Raw genomic sequence first — 18,411 nt, 5'->3', positions numbered from 1 at the left:
GATGTATTTAAGAGTAACCAAATCATTATAAGGAAAGCTGTAAACTGGCAAATTGGACTGAGAAAAATCTGCCAAAATGCAGAAAGAGGATAGTATAAATCCAAGTATAAATCCCTTCTGTGCAAACAGAAGGGCACAGATCATTCTGGAATGTAGGTTCCTGGTTTCAAGTATTCCATCAAGCTTTGTTTCCTGAATTGGAGTTTGGAAACATAGTCCCTCTAAGCTTAGATGGAGTTGAATGCAGCATGAGGACTGGACAGTGAGTTTCCAAAAGGGAGAGAGCACAAAAAAAGAGGCACAAACAAGTTGATTCCGTGAGGGAGCCAAATACCAGATTTTGCCTTGACCTCCAGGAAACTTGTGAAACCACTGCCTTCTCTTTCCTCTAATTCCATTCATTTCACAACATCCTCTGGGCTTTCGTGTGAAACACTGTGCTTGGTGTTACAGGGATGGAGGGTAATGCGGTGTTGGGGGTGGTAACGAGGTGTTGGGGTGATATACAGAATAAATAAACTGAAGGAGGTTCTGCCCTCAAATTTTAGTCTTATAGTAAGAAGCGATTCACACATTGGGCTGTGATTTCATGCCCACTGCTCAGTCTCCTGATTGCTCATCCTGCTTCTCATCTTAGTCCTGGACAGATGGAGTGTGTAATATGGGGTAGTCTGTATCCATAGTGACTCAAAGAGAACTCCTGACTGTGGATTCAAACCTATGCATTATGAACTTTTTTTTGAATGACCATTTTGGAACCTATGATGTTATCAGTTCAGGCAGTGGATGGTAAAACTGTAAAGGACCCATGTATTCACATGGACTCAAAGTATCACTGCACAAAGGACTTGATAATTGTAAAGGCAGGAGTGGCCAGATATGGCAAACACCTCAACTGAGCGATCACACTCAGTAACATGCTACGTGCCTTCTGGTGTAACGGAAAAAGAGACACACAATTTCATAAGTAGTGTTTATGCCAAAAATGTTTCCCCAAAGGTAATCATGAGAAACCAATCAGACAAATACAGAATATGGTACATTCCACAAGACAACTAGCTTGATCTCTTCAAACAAGTCAATGTCATAAAAGAAAAAAAAAAGGTAAGACAACTATTCTATATTAAATGAGACCAAAGACGTAACAACCAAATATAATGCATGAATTTGATCAGATCTCAGATTGAGGGAAAAAAAGTTATAAAAAAGTCATTTGAAAGGAAATTTAATACACATTATACATCAGAATCATTGCTAATTTTCTTAGGTGTGATCATGCTGTCATGGTTAGGGGAACGACATTACTCTCAAGAGATGCACACTACAGTGAAACGTCACAGTGTTTGCAATTTTCAAATGTCAACAATTGGTAAATCGAGATGAAGGATGTACAGGTGCTAATTGTATTATCCTTTCAATTTCCCTGCAGGTTTGAAATTTTTCAGGTAAAACAGAGAGTGGAGACTTGAATGTGGCCTCAACGTTGCTTTTTTTTTTTTTCCTTCATGAATCTGGGTGTTAAAGCATTATCCGTGTCTTCTTAGACTCTCTTTTCTTTCAAATAAAAAAAACAACACACACCTGGTCTAAGCCAAAGTATTGTTTCCACTGCCTGCAAGTATGCAGGGTTTTCCTTGTAGCAGCTGTCTCACTGGGAGCATTTTCTGTTTCAGCAACTCACATGTTTGACATTATCTCATGGATGTACGAAGCTTTAGGAATATGTCACTGTCTCTTTGAAACTTAAAGATGGATCATTCTCTCAATCCCTAGGGGAAAAGATAATGCCATGGATTCCCTCATTGCTGTATAAGAAGGGGCCATGCCCAGCAGATTCCAGTAATGGCTTCTGAAGTTTATAACAGATGCCAAAGTGTGTTGGGAATACCACTGGGCTAAAAATTGGGACTCTCCTGGGGAAAGTAATTTCACCTTTCAAGGCTTCATTTACTTCATCTGTGAAAGGGAATGATTGCAATGAATGCTTTTAAAGTTCCCTTCAAGCACTAACAGTTTATCACTGGAGTTTCTGCTTTCCCAGACATAGCATCATGGCCCAAAAGAGAAAGCAAAGGGTCAGTTCTTCTCCTTGAGCACAGTCCTCAAATTCCTGGATGCTCCAACGGGGAAGCAGCACCCTCAGCGCTTCCTCTTGTGGCAAAATAAAAACATTTTTTAAGCCTAATCCACCACTGCACCTGGCCTACACTTACCTTTTTTTCTAGAAACAAATGTGTCAGTTGGCAATTAGTGAAGCCTCAGAACCAAAATTAATTCCACATGTACTTAGCACACTATATAAACAGAGGATCAAAGGAGGACAGTCGGTGCAGAATGTGGTTATCTGCTTCCTGTATTCTCTCCAGCGGAGCATTGTCTGTTGGCTGCAGGACCCCTTGGAAAACTCTGATAGGGCAAAAGGAAAGGAGTTGATGGAAGATTTGGGCAGACATTGCAGAGGAAATGGGCAAACTTTCATTCAGGGTGTGGCCAGAATGGAAAAAGATGAAAAGTTTAAGATGCCAGTAACAAATGGAGAAGAAAAAACAGGCTAGAAAATAACATTCTGGAGGCAGATTCGTTTCCACATTAAGTTCAACACCCTTATGCTATAATGGTATTTTCTATCTCTAGAAAAGTCATTTCTATGACTTTTATAATAAATAATGATGCAAAAATATTTAAACTACATTCTTCCCTGGCTAACCATTCAAGCCGAGCAGAGGTCCACAAACTGTGATAGTCTCTAGCATCAAGAAGAACTAACTGCATTCTTTTTTTATTTATTTTACTTTAAGTTCTGGGATACATGTACAGAACATACAGATTTGTTACATAGCTATAGATGTGCCATGGTGATTTGCTGTACCCATCAACCCATCATCTAGGTTTCAAGCCCCACATGCATTAGGTATTAGTCCTAATGCTCTCCCTCCCCTTGCCTCCCACCCCCCTACAGGCCCTGGTGTGTGATGTTCCCCTCCCTGTGCCCATGTGTTCTCGTTGAAGAAGAACTAACTGCATTCTTTGTGTGTGTGTGTGTGTGTGTGTGTGTGTGTGTGTATGAGATGGAGTCTCACTTTGTCACCCAGGCTGGAGTGCAGTGGTGCGATCTCGGCTCACTGCAACCTCCACCTCCCAGGTTCAGGTGATTCTCCTACCTCAGCCTCCTGAGTAGCTGGGACTACAGGCATGTGTCACCACGCCCAGCTAATTTTTTGTATTTTTAGTAGAGACAGGGTTTCACCCTGTTAGCCAGGATGGTCTCAATTCCTGACCTCATGATCCGCCCGCCTTGGCCTCCCAAAGTGCTGGGATTACCACTGTGGGTGGGCTGTGAACCACCGTGCCCGGCTGAACCAACTGCATTCTTATGATTTGCTAGTCAAGTTCAGATTTCGCCAGCATGATGACATCCAGAGGGAGGCCTGGTCTACTTCTGAGGACACAGGCCAAATCAAGCCCTCTTGTCTTTCCCATGACTTATACAAGAACACATTTAAACAAAGGAAAAAGAAGAAACATTTCCACTTAAAGAAAAGAACCCATTAGAATCAATATTATGAAAATGACCATACTGCCAAAAGCAATCTACAAACTCAATGCAATTCCCATCAAAATATCACCCTCATTCTTCACAGAACTAGAAAAAACAATCCTAAAATTCATATGGAACCAAAAAAGAGCTCACTTAGCCAAAGCAAGACTAAGCAAAAAGAACAAATCTGTAGGCATCACGTTACCTAACTTCAAACTGTATTATAAGGCCATAGTCACCAAAACAGCATGGTACTAGCATAAAAATAGGCACATAGACCAATGAAACAGAATAGAGAACCCAGAAATAAAGCCAAATACTTACAGCCAACTGATCTTCAACAAAGCAAACAAAAACAGGAAGTGGGGAAAGGTAACCCTATTCAACAAATGATGCTGGGATAATTGGCTAGCCACATGTAGAAAAATGAAACTGGATTCTCATCTCTCACCTTACACAAAAAACAACACAAGGTGGATCAAGGACTTAAATCTAAGACCATAAAAACTCTAGAAGATTACATTGGAAAACCCTTCTAGACATTGGCTTAGGCAAAGACTTCATGACCAAGAACCCAAAAGCAAATGCAACAAAAACAAAGATAAATAGATAGGACTTAATTAAACTAAAAAGTTTCTGCACAGCAAAAGAAACAATCATCAGAGTAAACAGAAAACCCACAGAGTGGGAGAAAACTTTGCAATCTAAACATCTGACAAAGGACTAATATCCAGAATCTACAAGGAACTCAAACAAACCAGCCAGAGAAAAACAATCCCATCAGAAAGTGGGCTAAGGACATGAATAGACAATTCTCAAAAGAAGATATAGAAATGGCCAACAAGCATACGAAAAAATGTTCAACATCACTAATGATCAGGGAAATGCAAATCAAAACCACAATGCGATACCACGTTACTCCTACAAGAACAGTCATAATAAAAAAATCAAAAAACAATAGATGTTGGTGTGGATGTGATGAAAAGAGAATACTTTTATACTGCTGGTAGGAATGTAAACTAGTACAACCACTATGGAAAACAGTGTGGAGATTCCTTAAAGAACTAAAAGTAGAACTACCATTTGATCTAGCAATCCCACTACTGGGTATCTACCCAGAGGAAAAAAAAGTCATTATTACAAAAAAGACACTTGCACATGCATGTTTATAGCAACACAATTCGCAACTGCAAAAATACGGAACCAACCCAAATGCCCATCACAACGAGTGGATAAAGAAATTGTGGTGTGTGTATATATATATATACACACCATGGAATACTACTCAGCCATAAAAAGGAACAAAATAATGGCATTCACAGCAACCTGGATGGAATTGGAGACCATTATTCTAAGTGAAGTAACTCAGGAATGGAAAACCAAATATTGTATGTTCTCACTCATAAGTTGGAGCTAAGCAATGAGGACACAAAGGCATAAGAATGATACAATGGACTTTGGGGACGCAAGGGAAAGGGTGTGGGGGTGAGGGATACAAGACTACACGCTGGATACAGTATACACTACACTGCTCAGGTGACAGGTGCACCAAAATCTCAGAAATCATCACTAAATAACTTACTCATGGAACCAGATACTACCTGTTCCTTGAAAACCTGTTGAAATAAAAATAAATACATGAATAATAAAGAAAAGAACCCAGTACTCAGGGAGTTCTGACCTTCGTAAGTGAGAGCTGAGGTGATTTACGGTGCCCCTGTTTGCATATTTTCTTACCAGTTAAATTAGATTGATCATGCACAACTCACCCTTCAAATTTACTATTGTCAGTGTATTTGTGGTTTAAAAAAAAAAAAAACTTCGGGCACTTTAGATAGCTAAATAATAGGGGGCGGTCAGAGAGATCTATCACAGGAGAAGTCAAGGGAAAGGCTATTTCCCTTGGATACTTATTGTTAGCTGTATTTATTTAAATAACTTGTTTTGTTTATTCTTTGATTGCCCATCTCTTCCATTAAAATGTAAATTCCATAAAGATGGGAACTGTATCTGTGTTTTTCACCACTGAATCCCCACCCGCTAGCACATAGCACAAATGCAATAAGTAGTTAATGAAGGAGGACATGAAATTTTTAGACATACACAATCAGAAAAAATAAAAGTATGGTATGGTTCTTCATTCTTATGTTCTTTGTTCACATCTTTCTTTATAATGCTGAGCAACTTTTTTTAGTTTTCTTTACATAGATCCTACAGCACATTTCTTTTTAAAATTATTCCTGAGTATTTTATCAGTTTAAAGAATGTAATCTCTCTATCCCTCTCTTTCTCCTCTCTCTTTCTCATTATATTTTAAGTTTATCAATGCTGGCATATGGAAAATATTTTTATTTGAATATATCCTGCTTGCAGCCAACACACTCAACTCTCATTAAATGCAATAGTTGGGGCCAGGCACGGTGGCTCACACCTGTAATCCCAGAAATTTGAGAGGCAGAGGAGGAAGGATCGCTTGAGCCTGGGAGGCTGAAGTAAGCTATGGTCATGCCACTGCACTCCAGCCTGGGCAACAGAGTAAGATCCTGTTTCTCTTAAAAAATCCAATAGTTGGGCCGGGCACGGTGGCTCATGCCTGTAATCCCAGCACTTTGGGAGGCCAAGGCGGGCGGATCATGAGGTCAGGAGATCGAGACCATCCTGGCTAACACAGTGAAACCCCGTGTCTACCAAAAATACACACACACAAAAAAAATTAGCCTGGCGTGGTGGCGGGAGCCTGTAGTCCCAGCTACTCGGTAGGCTGAGGCAGGAGAATGGCGTGAACCCGGGAGGCGGAGCTTGCAGTGAGCCGAGATCGCGCCACTACACTCCAGCCTGGGCGACAGAGCCAGACTCCCCCTCAAAAAAAATCCAATAGTTGGAGTTTCATTTTGCTTGATTTTTTTTTCTTTTTTTTTTTGAGAGGGAGTCTCGCTCTGTCGCCCAGGCTGGAATGCAGAGGTGCGATCTCGGCTCACTGCAACCTCCGCTTCTCGGGTTCAAGCAATTCTCCTGCCTCAGCCTCCTGAGTAGCTGGGACTACAGGCTCCCACTACCACACCCAGCTAATTTTTTGTATTTTTAGTAGAGACGGGGTTTCACCATATTGGTCAGGCTGGTCTCGAACTCCTGATCTTGTGATCTGCCCGCCTCGGCTTCCCAAAGTGCTGGGATTACAGGCGTGAGCCACCGCGCCCAGCTTTGAATTTCTTTTAGTAGGCTAGATATAAAATCGTATCATCTGCAAAAATAAAATTTTGTCTTCTTTACAAAGTTCTAAATCTTATTTCTGTTTTGTCTTTAATTGCAGTCACTAGCTGCAAACTGGGAAAAACATCAAACAATAATGGTAATGGTGGGTGTTCCATAATCCATTCACGATTCTAAGAAAAAGACCTCTGGTGTTTCTCATTCTGATTTTCACAACTAGAGCCCAGAAAGCTTCTCATCTGCTCATTTCCTTTCACTTTACCTTATTACAGACCACTTAAAAGAATCCTAATGTAATCATGTAAGTTTTAACAACACCAGGATGGTTAGTCCTCAAAGAAGTTTCCTTTCCGTCCCTAAACCACAATGCAAGAGCATTCCTTTGCCTCTATTAAATGCACACACACACACACACACACACACACAGCCAATGCAGCCTGTCCAACCCCTGCTTTCTTCTGATTCCTGGGCTCTGGGGGGCGTGAAGCAATGCTGATGCCTCAAGGGCCCGGGCATATCTGCAGTACTGTGGCTAGGGCAGTGCCCGCAGCTCTGAGAACATCAAGAGCACCCGGGCATAAACATGTGCATTCCCATGGCAGTGCTGGCAGTCCTGGTAGTTCTACACGAATAAATAGATAGCAACTGTGGGCTTGTCCTAATCAGCATAAGAAGTGAACAGGATATTGAAATGAAATGAAAATAATTACTTCTACTCCTGCCCCTGAGACCAGGTCTGGTGAATTCTGGCTCTTTCGTTTGGTCCACCCACCCATCCATGCTAGAGGAAATTAACTTGTCTGTTCCCACTATTTGATTCAAAGCAGGCTGAGACTGCCTTTCTAGAGTCTCAGACTTTCTCCGCCTGCTACACACTTCTTCTTTACAGAACCAAGCTCTCCACTAGCTGCCTGCAGGTTATGAAAACCATGATCACAAACACTGGGGACCACTCACCAGGCACAATGATACCAGGACCTGAGTGTGTGAACCTGATGCACCACCTGGGCAGAGGCCCTCCCTAGACAGTCATGTCCTCCCCAGCCCACTGTCTAAGCTTGGGAGCTGTCGGAGCTGTCAGAGCTGCCTGGAGGAAGACTGGTATTGAAGGAAATAAATATATTGGACCCCAAAATAGACTTCTTTGGCATACTTTGAGATGGCTGTTCAGAGGGCCTGCAAACATAAGTAGCCCTGTAAAGCTGTCTTTTGCAGGTTGAGGGGAGATTTGCATCTGCAGAGAATCTGCATTGATGCAGCCAGGCTTTCTCGAAGGCCTTCCTTTGTCCAGATCTAGGAGAGATGAACTGAGAGTCTGACACCTTTAAAGATCTGAAAGAACATTCACCATCTCTCCACTTTGAGAGCTGCTACCTGTGAGGTTTCACCTGCGTAACATGACCACCTTTGCTAGCCGGGCCTTCTCTTCTCCCCCTCCCATAACCTGTTTTGCCAGGATACAAGCCCCCATTCTTTCTATACCTTCAAGAGGGTATATATAAGCTTCTGAACCCCATTGGGGTTTGGGGTAATCACTCTGTGGTTCTTCCCCATGTGCATGTTAATAAATTTGTATGTCATTTCTCTTATTAATCGCCTTCTGTGAGTTGATTTTTCAGCAAAACTTTAGAGGGTAAAGGGGAAGTTTTCCCTTGGCCTCTACAGTGTCATCTTCACTCTTCTGGGGATCCAAGACTACTCTCAAGATTTTTCTTGGGTTTTCCCACCTATGGGGATAATAGAGCCATTAGGGGTAGGAGACCTGGGAGGCAGATGACAACAGCAGTGATTCTTACCTGTCAGCCAGCCTCTGGCATTGGCTCTACAGCCACCACCAATCCCAACCCATGTGGGAATAGCTCAGAGCCCTCCCTCCCACTTCTTAGCCCTCTCCATGACTACAGACACCCTGTTCTGGCTGGCAAGGGTGGGGAGTGGAGGGGAGGGGCAAGAGTCTGCACATGTGTCCATATTGGTACTCAAGGTTTGGGGGCAAAACAGAAGCTGCCTTTGCTTCCACCAGGTTCCCTCCCTGCTCTTCTAACCCCTCAATGAAAGTCTGGGACAAGCTGTACTCCAGCACCAACCCTAACCTCATCCACCCTAATGCTTGTTCCCAAATCTGTTTAATTCCCTGGTTAACTTCATTCTGGCCCCCAGCCCTGCCTGAACAGTGCCTGCCCCTAATGCCTAGCTCAGCAATGCATGCCCTGGCCTTATGCTAATCATTACTAATTGTAGCCAACATTTACAAATGTCCTTATTCACTTATTTATTTAATCTTAATAGTATCTACCTCAGAGGATTGCTATAATTATTCCCATTTTACAGATGAGAAAACTGAGTCTCCAGGAGATTAAGTGACTTGCCCAAGGTCACATAGCTTGCAAACAACAGAATAGATTTGAGCCCAGGATCTGCACTCCTAACCTGTACCAACACTAAAAGTTTTAGTCCCTGCCCTCAAGCCAGTGTCAATCCAACCCCCAGACCCTGCAGCTCTGATGGGAGCCTGAGCTCCTTAAATCCAGCTGAGCCCCACCACTCTGCCACCCAAAGTCAGAAGGTAGAGTCTGCCCACCTTGCCCCATCAGGGCCCTCCCAACATACTTTTTACCCTCCACCAACAACAGAACCTGAGTCGATGAGAGGTCAACACTATGCAGGCTGAGGTGGTCAGCTCATGGAAGCCCAAGGAAGCCCAGGCAGAAAGCATCCCAGCCAAGGACAAAAATGAGCTCCAGACACCAAGACCTGGGCCATGGCACTCAGGCCCACCTTCCAGGGCTGCAGAGGAGGCCGCCCCATCAAAAGCATTTCCATGTCTGGAAACACCTGTGAAATCTAAGGCGTGGGCAGTGGAAGAGGGCAGTTGTGAGCAGCAGGCACAGAAGACCTGAAGGTGAGACTCCATGGGAAAGAGGCCTGGCAGAGGCTTTCCCTCCCTCTGCAGGAAGCAGCACTAAACCATTCATTCCCCTTCTGGCAGAACTCCTGACATTGACTTCTCTGAGCTGCGTGCCAGCAATTTCAGGCTACTGTTCCTCAGTTTTCTGGGCCAAATTATCTCTCCCACTTTATGTGGCTTTCCCAGGAAACAGGCCTAATTTTATTTTCAAATAGACTCAATATCCCTCAAGTCTATCCTGTCTCCCTCCCACCCTCCACCCCCATGCTTGCAGATCCCTCTCGAAGCACTTCCAAAGGCATTCATCAATGTAAATTATTATCAGTAATCAAATGTACAATTTGTTAAGAACTTACAGGAACCAAGCTAACTCATTTTGTTCTTACATTCATAAATTCATTTAGTTATTTGAGGTAAGTAGTGTGCCCCCTTTATAGATGAGCAAGTGAAATCCTAAACTCAACTGCCTTGGGCAAGTGATTGGCATAAATGTTTTCAGAGGATCAGTATAAGACAATAGTGGACCTCTTTTATTGCGATCAAGGTAACTTTACTTTTGGAAAGGCTGGGCAGGCAAAAAAAAAAACTTACCCTCTGGCTTCTCCAGCCTTTGAGCCACCAATTTAAGATCACTAAGTTTAGAAACTCAGCTCAGCCTGGCTATTGGGTCCATTCTCTTAACTCCTAGGCTATCCCACTTCACTATCAGTCCCTTTGTTCCTAGTCAGCCCACCAGATGTAAATTGAATTGTGTGGGAAAGAAGAGCCAATACTGAAGAACTCTCAGTATAACTCAAAGGAGAATTCCCACCAAATAACTCAGAAGACAGAACCTTGTAATTTTAAAGTTATTGGATTGGTGGAGGATAGGGGGGCTGGAAGGTAGGGGAAAGAACACTACCTAATTCTTTAAATCCCAAGGAGAAGCAAAGCTTGCTTTAAAAATTTAAAAAAAAAAAAAAAAGAAGAAGCCAAGGAGGCCATCAGAATCATTCATGTCTATTTGATTATCTCATTAAGACAATGCTTTCCAACCAGTCAGTGGACAAGTAGGTAGAAGAAAAAACACCAAGAACAAACATGAAATATGCTCTAGGGAAATGAGTTCTAACCTGGGGCCATGGAATCTTCAGTGGGTTTCACAGGGTCCATGCGTATCTTGGAAACATTCTAATTTTATGTGCACGTGCATTTTTCTGGAAAGACTTTTCCACAGCTGTCATCAAAAGGCCCACCACCTGAGAAAAGAACAAATGAAACACTAAAACCACTAAATAAGTAAATAAATATCTCTTAATAAATATTATTAGGAGAAATAAATATCTCTTAAATCCAACAGGATTTTCTTAAACCCAACTGCTCCTCCTTCCTGAAAATAGTGACCTGTCCCCCACTGGCTCGTGGAGGAGCTGAGGGAGTGAGCAATACCAGGCTTGGCAGATCACCTGGAAGTTCCTACCCTACCTGTGTCTGCCAGGTGATGCTGGGCCTCTCTGAAGTTATGAAGGCCAAGTAGGATCCTGCAGCACTCTAATTAAGCCAAACGGAATATTCAAAAGAGCTGAAAGGAATAGCACATGAAATTTCAGCATTTGATCCCCAAGAGAACCCAGCTGAAGTAGCCCGAGAAATTGCTCAGGGAAGGCTGGAATCGCTCAGGGAAGCAGATGGAGTTTCTGAAGGTTAGGGAGGAAGAGCATATTACGTGGACTGGGCTTGCAGGTGTAACCAGCACAGATCAGAGGCACAACTGATTAAAGCTACAGAGATGCTGGAAAGGAACAGAGGGACTGGCCCAAAGCCAGGGAGGAAATGAAAGGCAAGACGAAGCCCTATCATCGACCAGCATTGAGAGATGAGGCTTTGACGTTTGTATAGAAGATGCCAGAGGGTTGGGCAGATGCCAGCGGAGAAAGAGACCACATGACTAGACTCTTAAAGAGAAGACTGAGAAGTGGGGCTTACATGAATAGAAAATAGAAGAAAGATGTGATTACTGAGAAGAGAAATTGGCTAGCACGTGAAGTGTCAGGTATTAATATTGAAGGCACATGGTAGATAAATGAACCAGTCAGCAAAAGGCATATAAGACCAGATGCAGGTTTGGAGAAATGAAGTGACCTGAGTCACAGGAAGCAGAGGTATCCTCCCCACCACATGCCCACATACTGCCTGAGCAGAGGTCTGCTCTCAACTCCAGTAATTATAAGTGTAGAATTATTACAAGTACATGTGATGATCCCAACATCCACCTCTGCCCATACCTCATCTGAGCAGCCAAGAACCGAAAAAATATACAAATTACAGCACAGGGAAGTCAGAAAATAACCAATAGCTTCCAGTCAGTTCTGGAACAAGTTTTGTATCTTGAATTGGGACTGCGTTATTTTTCTTGATTTGTTGTAGGAAACTGTAAAATTTTCAACATCCTAATGACCATCAGTAAATGACTGATTTAAAAGAGTTTGGCTGGCCGGGCACGGTGGCTCATGCCTGTAATCCCGGCACTTTGGGAGGCCAAGGCGGGCGGATCACAAAGTCAGGAAATTGAGATCATCCTGGCTAACACAGTGAAACCCCGTCTCTACTAAAAATACAAAAAAAAATTAGCCAGGCGTGGTGGTGGGCACCTGTAATCCCAGCTACTCGGGAGACTGAGGCAGGAGAATGGCATGAACCCAGGAGGTGGAGCTTGCAGTGAGCCGAGATCGAGCCACTGCACTCCAGCCTGGGCAACAGAGCGAGACTCCATCTCAAAAAAAAAAAAAAAAAAGAGTTTGGTTTAGCTATATTCTGGAATACTATGCAACTACTTGAAAGAATGAATGGCATCCATATGTGCTCACATGGGAAAATGTCCAGGATTCCTTGCTAGGTGAAGGAAAGCAAGTTGGAGATTCTATGTATAATATAATCCCACTTGTTAAAAAAAAAAAAAGCTTACCAGCCTGGGCAACATGGCAAAACCCTATCTCCACCAAAAATACAAAAAATTAGCCAGGTGTGGTGGTGCATGTCTGTAATCCCAGCTACTACAGAGGCTAAGGCGGGAGAATCACTGGAGTCCAGCAGATGGAGGCTGGAGTGAGCCAAGATCACACTACTGCATTCCAGCCTGAATGACAGTGGACCCTGTCTCAACTTAAAAAAAAAAAAAAAAGATTGGGCTGGGCGCAGTGGCTCATGCCTGTAATCCCAGCACTTTGGGAGGCCGAGGCGGGTGAACTCCTGAGACCAGCCTGGCCAACATGGTGAAACCCCATCTCTACTAAAAATACAAAAATTAGCCAGGCATGGTGGCGTGTGCCTGTAATCCCAGCTACTCAGGAGGCTGAGGCAGGAGAATTGCTTGAACCCAGAAGGCAGAAGTTGCAGTGAGCCAAGACCGCACCATTGCAATCCAGCCTGGGTGACAGAGCGAGACGCCGTATCCAAAATAAAAAAGATTATACAAATAAATATGTACTATGTAATTGTACATGTGCTTGATATTTATTCATTCATTCATTCAAGATATATTTATAGAGTATGTTTTGTATATCAGACACTGGCACAAAAATCTCTGCCTATATTTGGTTTGGGAAGACAGACAATAAATAAGAGAAATAAGCAAAAGGTATATTTACTATGTACAAACTGCTAACAATGAAAATAAATCAGAGAAGGGGATAGGAAATGTGTGGTACGTAGCCACCATCCTGTCTGGGAGACCTCTCTGAGGTGTATTTGAGTAAAGAACTGAGGAGTGAAGGAGTGGGGAGGCGGCTCTCTGGAGGAAGAACATGGCAATACTGCAAGCAAAGGTTCTGAGGCAGCAGCGCACCGGGAGGGTTCTGGCTCGTGCAGAGGGGTGTGCAAAACTGCACATTTGAAGCTGCTCTACTGATTTAGGTAAGAGACTTTGCCCTAGTTTGAAAAAAAAAAAAAAAACAGGCACACAGCACATCCTCCTCCCTCTGCTCTCAACAATTGCCGCAGGTAGAAAGGCTTTGGAAATGGAAAGCAGAGAGTGCAGCTGGTTTTGAATTTGAGGAAGTCTGTAAGGGAAGCCAGGATAGGGGTGTGTCACAGAAGAGCACCTCTACAGCCTTCACACTTTTATACAACAGGGATCCAGATGCCTAATTAAAGTTGTCAGGGGCCAGGCGCGGTGGCTCACGCCTGTAATCCCAGCACTTTAGGAGGCTGAGGCAGGCAGATCATTTGAAGTCAGGAGCTCAAGACCAGGCTGGCCAACATGGTGAAACCCCATCTCTACTAAAAATACAAAAGTTGGCTGGGCATGGTGGTGGGCACATGTAATCTCAGCTACTCAGGAGGCTGAGGCAAGAGAATCTCGCTTGAACCCAGGAGATTGCAGTGAGCCAAGATTGCGCCACTGTACTCCAGCCTGGGCGACAAGAGTGAAACTCCATCTCAAAAAAAAAAAAAGGAGCAACTCCTCATCCAGTCAAGTTTGATCATGAAATTGCAGGAATTGAGTCACATCTACAGGCTCCACTTCTAATTCTAGTTCTCTTGCTATTTCCACCACAGCTGCAGTGAAGCCTTGAACCTCTCAAAAGTCATCCATAAGCATTGGAATCAACTTCTCCCAAACCCCTGTTAATGTTGATGTTTTGACCTCCTCCTATGAATCACAAATGTTCGTAATGGCATCTAGAATGGTAAATCCTTTCCAGAAAGTTTTCAAATTACTTTGCCCGGATACATCAAAGGAATCACTATCTATGGTAGCTATAGTCTTATGATATGTATTTCTTTTGTTGTTAATTTTTGTTTTTAGGGACTGGGTCTTGCTATGTTACCCAGGCTGGTCTTACACTCCTGGCCTCAAGCAATCCTCCCACTTCAGCCTCCTGAGTCTCTGGGATTATAGGCACAAGCCACCAAGCCTGGCTGCAAATATATTTTTTAAATAAGAGTTGCCAAGGGTGGTGCCTTATACCTGTAATCCCAGCACTTCGGGAGGCTAAGGCAGGGAGATTGTTTAAGGCCAGGAGTTCTAGACCAGACCAGCCAACATAGTGAAATTTGTCTCTACAAAAAATAGAAAAACTTACCCAGGAGTGGTGGTACATGCCTGTAGTCCCAGCTACTCAGGAGGCTGAGGCAGGGGGATCACTTGAGCCCAGAGTTTGAGGCCATAGTAAGCCATAATTGTGCCACTGCTCTCCAGCCTGGGCAGCAGAGACCTCAACTCAAAAAAAAAAAACAAAAATTAGCTAGGTGTGGTGGCATATGCCTATAGTCTCAGCTACTTGGGAGGCTGGAGCAGGAGGATCATTGGAGCCCAGAGTTCAAGGCTGCAGTAAGCTATGATTGCCAGTGCACTCCAGCCTGGGTGACAGAATGAGACTACCTCTCTAAACAAATGAATAAATAGATAATAAGACTTGAAAGTCAAAATTACTCCTTGATCCGTGGGCTGCAGAATGGATGTTGTATTAGCAGGCAAGCAAACGTTCATTTCCTTGTACCTCTCCATCAGAGAGCTCTTTGGTGACCAGGTACATTGTCAATGAGCAATAGTATTTTGAAAGGAATATTTTTTCCTAAGCAGTAGGTCTCAACACTGAGCTTAAAGTATTCAGTAAACCATACTGTAGACAGATGTGCTGTCATCCAGGCTTTGTTGTTCCATTTATAGAGCATGGGTAGAGCAGATTTAGCATAATTCTTAAGGGTCCTAGGATTTTCAGAATGGTCAATGAACATTAGCTTCAACTTAGAGTCACCAGCTGCATTAGCCCCTAACAAGAGAGCCTGTCCTTTGAAGCCTTGGAGCCAGCCATTCTCTTCTCTTCTTTAGCTGTGAAAGTCCTAGATGGCATCTTCTTCCAAGGCTGTTTCATCTATATGGAAAAGCTTTTGTTTCATGCAGGCACCTTCATCGATGGTCTTAGCTAGATCTTCTGAATAACTTGATGTAGCTTCTATATCAGCACTTGCCGCTTCACCTTGCACTTTTATGTTATGGAGACAGCTTCTTTCCTTAAAGCTCATGAACCAATCTCTGCTAGCTTCCAACATTTCTTCTGCAGCTTCCTCACCTCTCTCAGCCTTCATAGAATTGAAGAGAGTTCAGAGTCTGAACTCTCTGGATTAGGCTTTGGCTTAAGGGAAGGTTGTGGCTGGTATGATCTTCTATCCAGATCATTCAAACCTCCTCCATGTCAACAAAAAGTGAAGTGTGTTCACTAGAGTAGCACGTTTAATTTCCTTCAAGAACTTTTCCTTTGCATTCACAACTTGGCTAAGAGTTTGGTGCAAGAGGCCTAGCTTTTGGCCTGTCTTGACTTTCAGCATGCCTTCCTCACTAAGCTTAAACATTTCTAGCTTTTGATTTAAGGTGAGAGATATGACCAAGCATGGTGGCTCATACCGGTAATCCCAACACTTTGGGACACTGAGGTAGGAGGATCACTTGAGCCCAGGAGTTCCAGACCAGCCTGGGAAACGTGGCCAAACCCCATCTCTAAAAAAAAAAAAATTTTTTAATTAGCTAGGCATGGTGGTGCATGCCTGTAATTCCAGCTACTTGGAAGGCTGAGGTAGGAGGATTGTTTGAGCCAGAGAGGTCGAGGCTGCAGTGAGGTGTGATCATGCCACTGCACTCCAGCCTGGGCAATGGAGCAAGACTCTGTCTCAAATAAATAAAATGAGAGATGTGACTCTTCCTTCACTGGAACACTTAGAGGCCATTGTAAGGGCATTAATTGGCCTAACTTTTTTTAACTTCCATTTTAGATTTGGGGGTACATGTGAAGGTTTGCTACCCAGTTAAACATGTGTCATGGGGGTTTGTTGTACATATTATTACATCATCCAGGTATTAAGCCCAGTACCAAATAGTTATCTTCTCTTCTCCCTCCTCCCACCCTCCCCCATCAGGTAGACTTCAGTGTCTATTTTTTTCTTTTCTTGCGTTCATAAATTCTTATCATTTAGCTCCCACTTATAAGTGAGAATCTGTAGTGTTTGTTTTTCTGTCCTGAGTTGGTTTGCTAAGGATAATGGCCTCCAGCTCCATCCATGTTCCTGCAAAGGACGTGATCTCATTTTTTTATGGCTGCATAGTATTTCATGGTGTATGTGTACCACATTTTCTTTAGTCTACCATTGATGGGCATTTAGGTTGACTCCATGTCTTTGCTATTGTGAATAGTGCTGCAGTGAGCATTCATGTGCATGTGTTTTTATGGTAGAATGATTTATATTCCCCTGGGTATATACCTAATAATGACATTGCTGGGTCTAATGGTAGTTCTGCTTTTAGCTCTTTGAGGAATCATCATACTGCTTTCCACAATGGTTGAACCGATTTACACTCCCACCAATGTGTATAAGTGTTCCCATTTCTCTGCGACCTTGTCAGCATCTGTTATTTTTTGAATTGTTAATCACAGAATTGACCTAATTTTAATATTCTTGTGTCTCAGGGAATAGAGGCCTGAGGAGAGGAATAGTGATGGGGAATGGTCAGTGGAGCAGTCTGAACACACACATTTGCCAATTAAGTTCAATGTTTATATGGGCATGGTTCTTGGTGCCCCAACCCAATTGCAGTAGTCACATCAAAGATCACTGATAATAGATCATCATAACAGACACAATAATAATGAAAAAGTTTGGAATGTTATAAGAATTATCAAAATGTGACACGAAGACATGAAGTGAGCACATGCTGTTGGAGAAATGGTACCAACAGACTTGCTTGATGCCAGGTTGCCACAAATCTTCAATTTCTAAAAACCACAATATTTGCAAAGCACAATAAAGTGAAGCACAATAAAACAAGGTGTGCCTGTATTTGTTGGCTGTAGATAGCCCTTAAAAGAGCACCCATAAAATGCAAATTATAAGTTTGCATTAGGGCTGAGGTTTGCAATCTTGTTCTGTAAAGGGCCAGATAATATATATTAGCAAGCCATACTACTCAATTGTGCCATGGCAGCCCAAAAGCAGATGCTGCATAAATGAATGAATGTGTCTGTGTTCCAATAAAACTTTACTAATAGACACTGAAGTTTTATTTTTATATAATTTTTATGTGTCACAAAATATTATTCTTCTTTTGGTTTTTTTTTTTCAACCATTTGAAAATGTAAACATTATTCTTAGTGCCCAGGCCATAGCTTGCTGACCACAGCCTTAGGGAATGGAGTTTAGAAAGCTATAAAGATCTTAGGAGAGGCCGGGAGCTGTGATTTATGCCTATAATCCCAGCGCGTTGGGAGGCCGAGGCAGGCGGATCACTTGAGGCCAGGAGTTTGAGACTAGCCTGGCCAACATGGTAAAACCCCATCTCTATAAATAAATTAGCTAGGTGTGGTGGCCCATGTCTGTAATCCCAGCTACTCAGAAGGCCGAGGCAGAATTGCTTGAGCCCGGGATGTGGAGGTTGCAGTGAGCCAAGATTGTGCCACTGCACTCCAGCCTGGCCAACAGAGTGAGATTCCATCTCAAAAAAAAAAAAAAAATTAGGAGAAAAAAATGTCAGGCTTCTTGTTCTTAGGCTACCTGTTGGTGTGGGTGGGACATCTTGCAAAACTCCTTGAGGAGGCGTGTCTACATCTCATCACCCTGGTCCTGGCCAGCCAAAGCATATTCAACCCTTGCTTTCTCTCTGACTCATCAAAAAGAGTCCTAACTCCCTTTCCTGGGGTTACCGTGGACTCCTACTGTGTCATGGGGTTTGTTGTACATATTATTACATCATCCAGGTATTAAGCCCAGTACCAAATCGTTATCT

General features: G+C 43.1%; 1 long non-coding RNA gene across 1 annotated transcript in view; it reads right to left on the bottom strand.

Annotated features, from left to right (window-relative positions):
• The window catches only part of LOC129031138 (uncharacterized), a 78,633-nt gene that overhangs the window by 26,474 nt on the left and 33,748 nt on the right, over nucleotides 1–18,411 (bottom strand). Inside the window, exon 6 of the long non-coding RNA XR_008500943.2 lies at nucleotides 10,769–10,894. This is a non-coding gene — a long non-coding RNA (uncharacterized LOC129031138). The remainder of the gene's footprint in view (nucleotides 1–10,768; nucleotides 10,895–18,411) is intronic.

This window comes from Pongo pygmaeus, chromosome 11 (genome assembly GCF_028885625.2).
Source record: "Pongo pygmaeus isolate AG05252 chromosome 11, NHGRI_mPonPyg2-v2.0_pri, whole genome shotgun sequence".
NCBI classification, from domain to species: Eukaryota; Metazoa; Chordata; class Mammalia; order Primates; family Hominidae; genus Pongo; species Pongo pygmaeus.
This window is presented reverse-complemented; position numbering and strand designations above follow the sequence as displayed.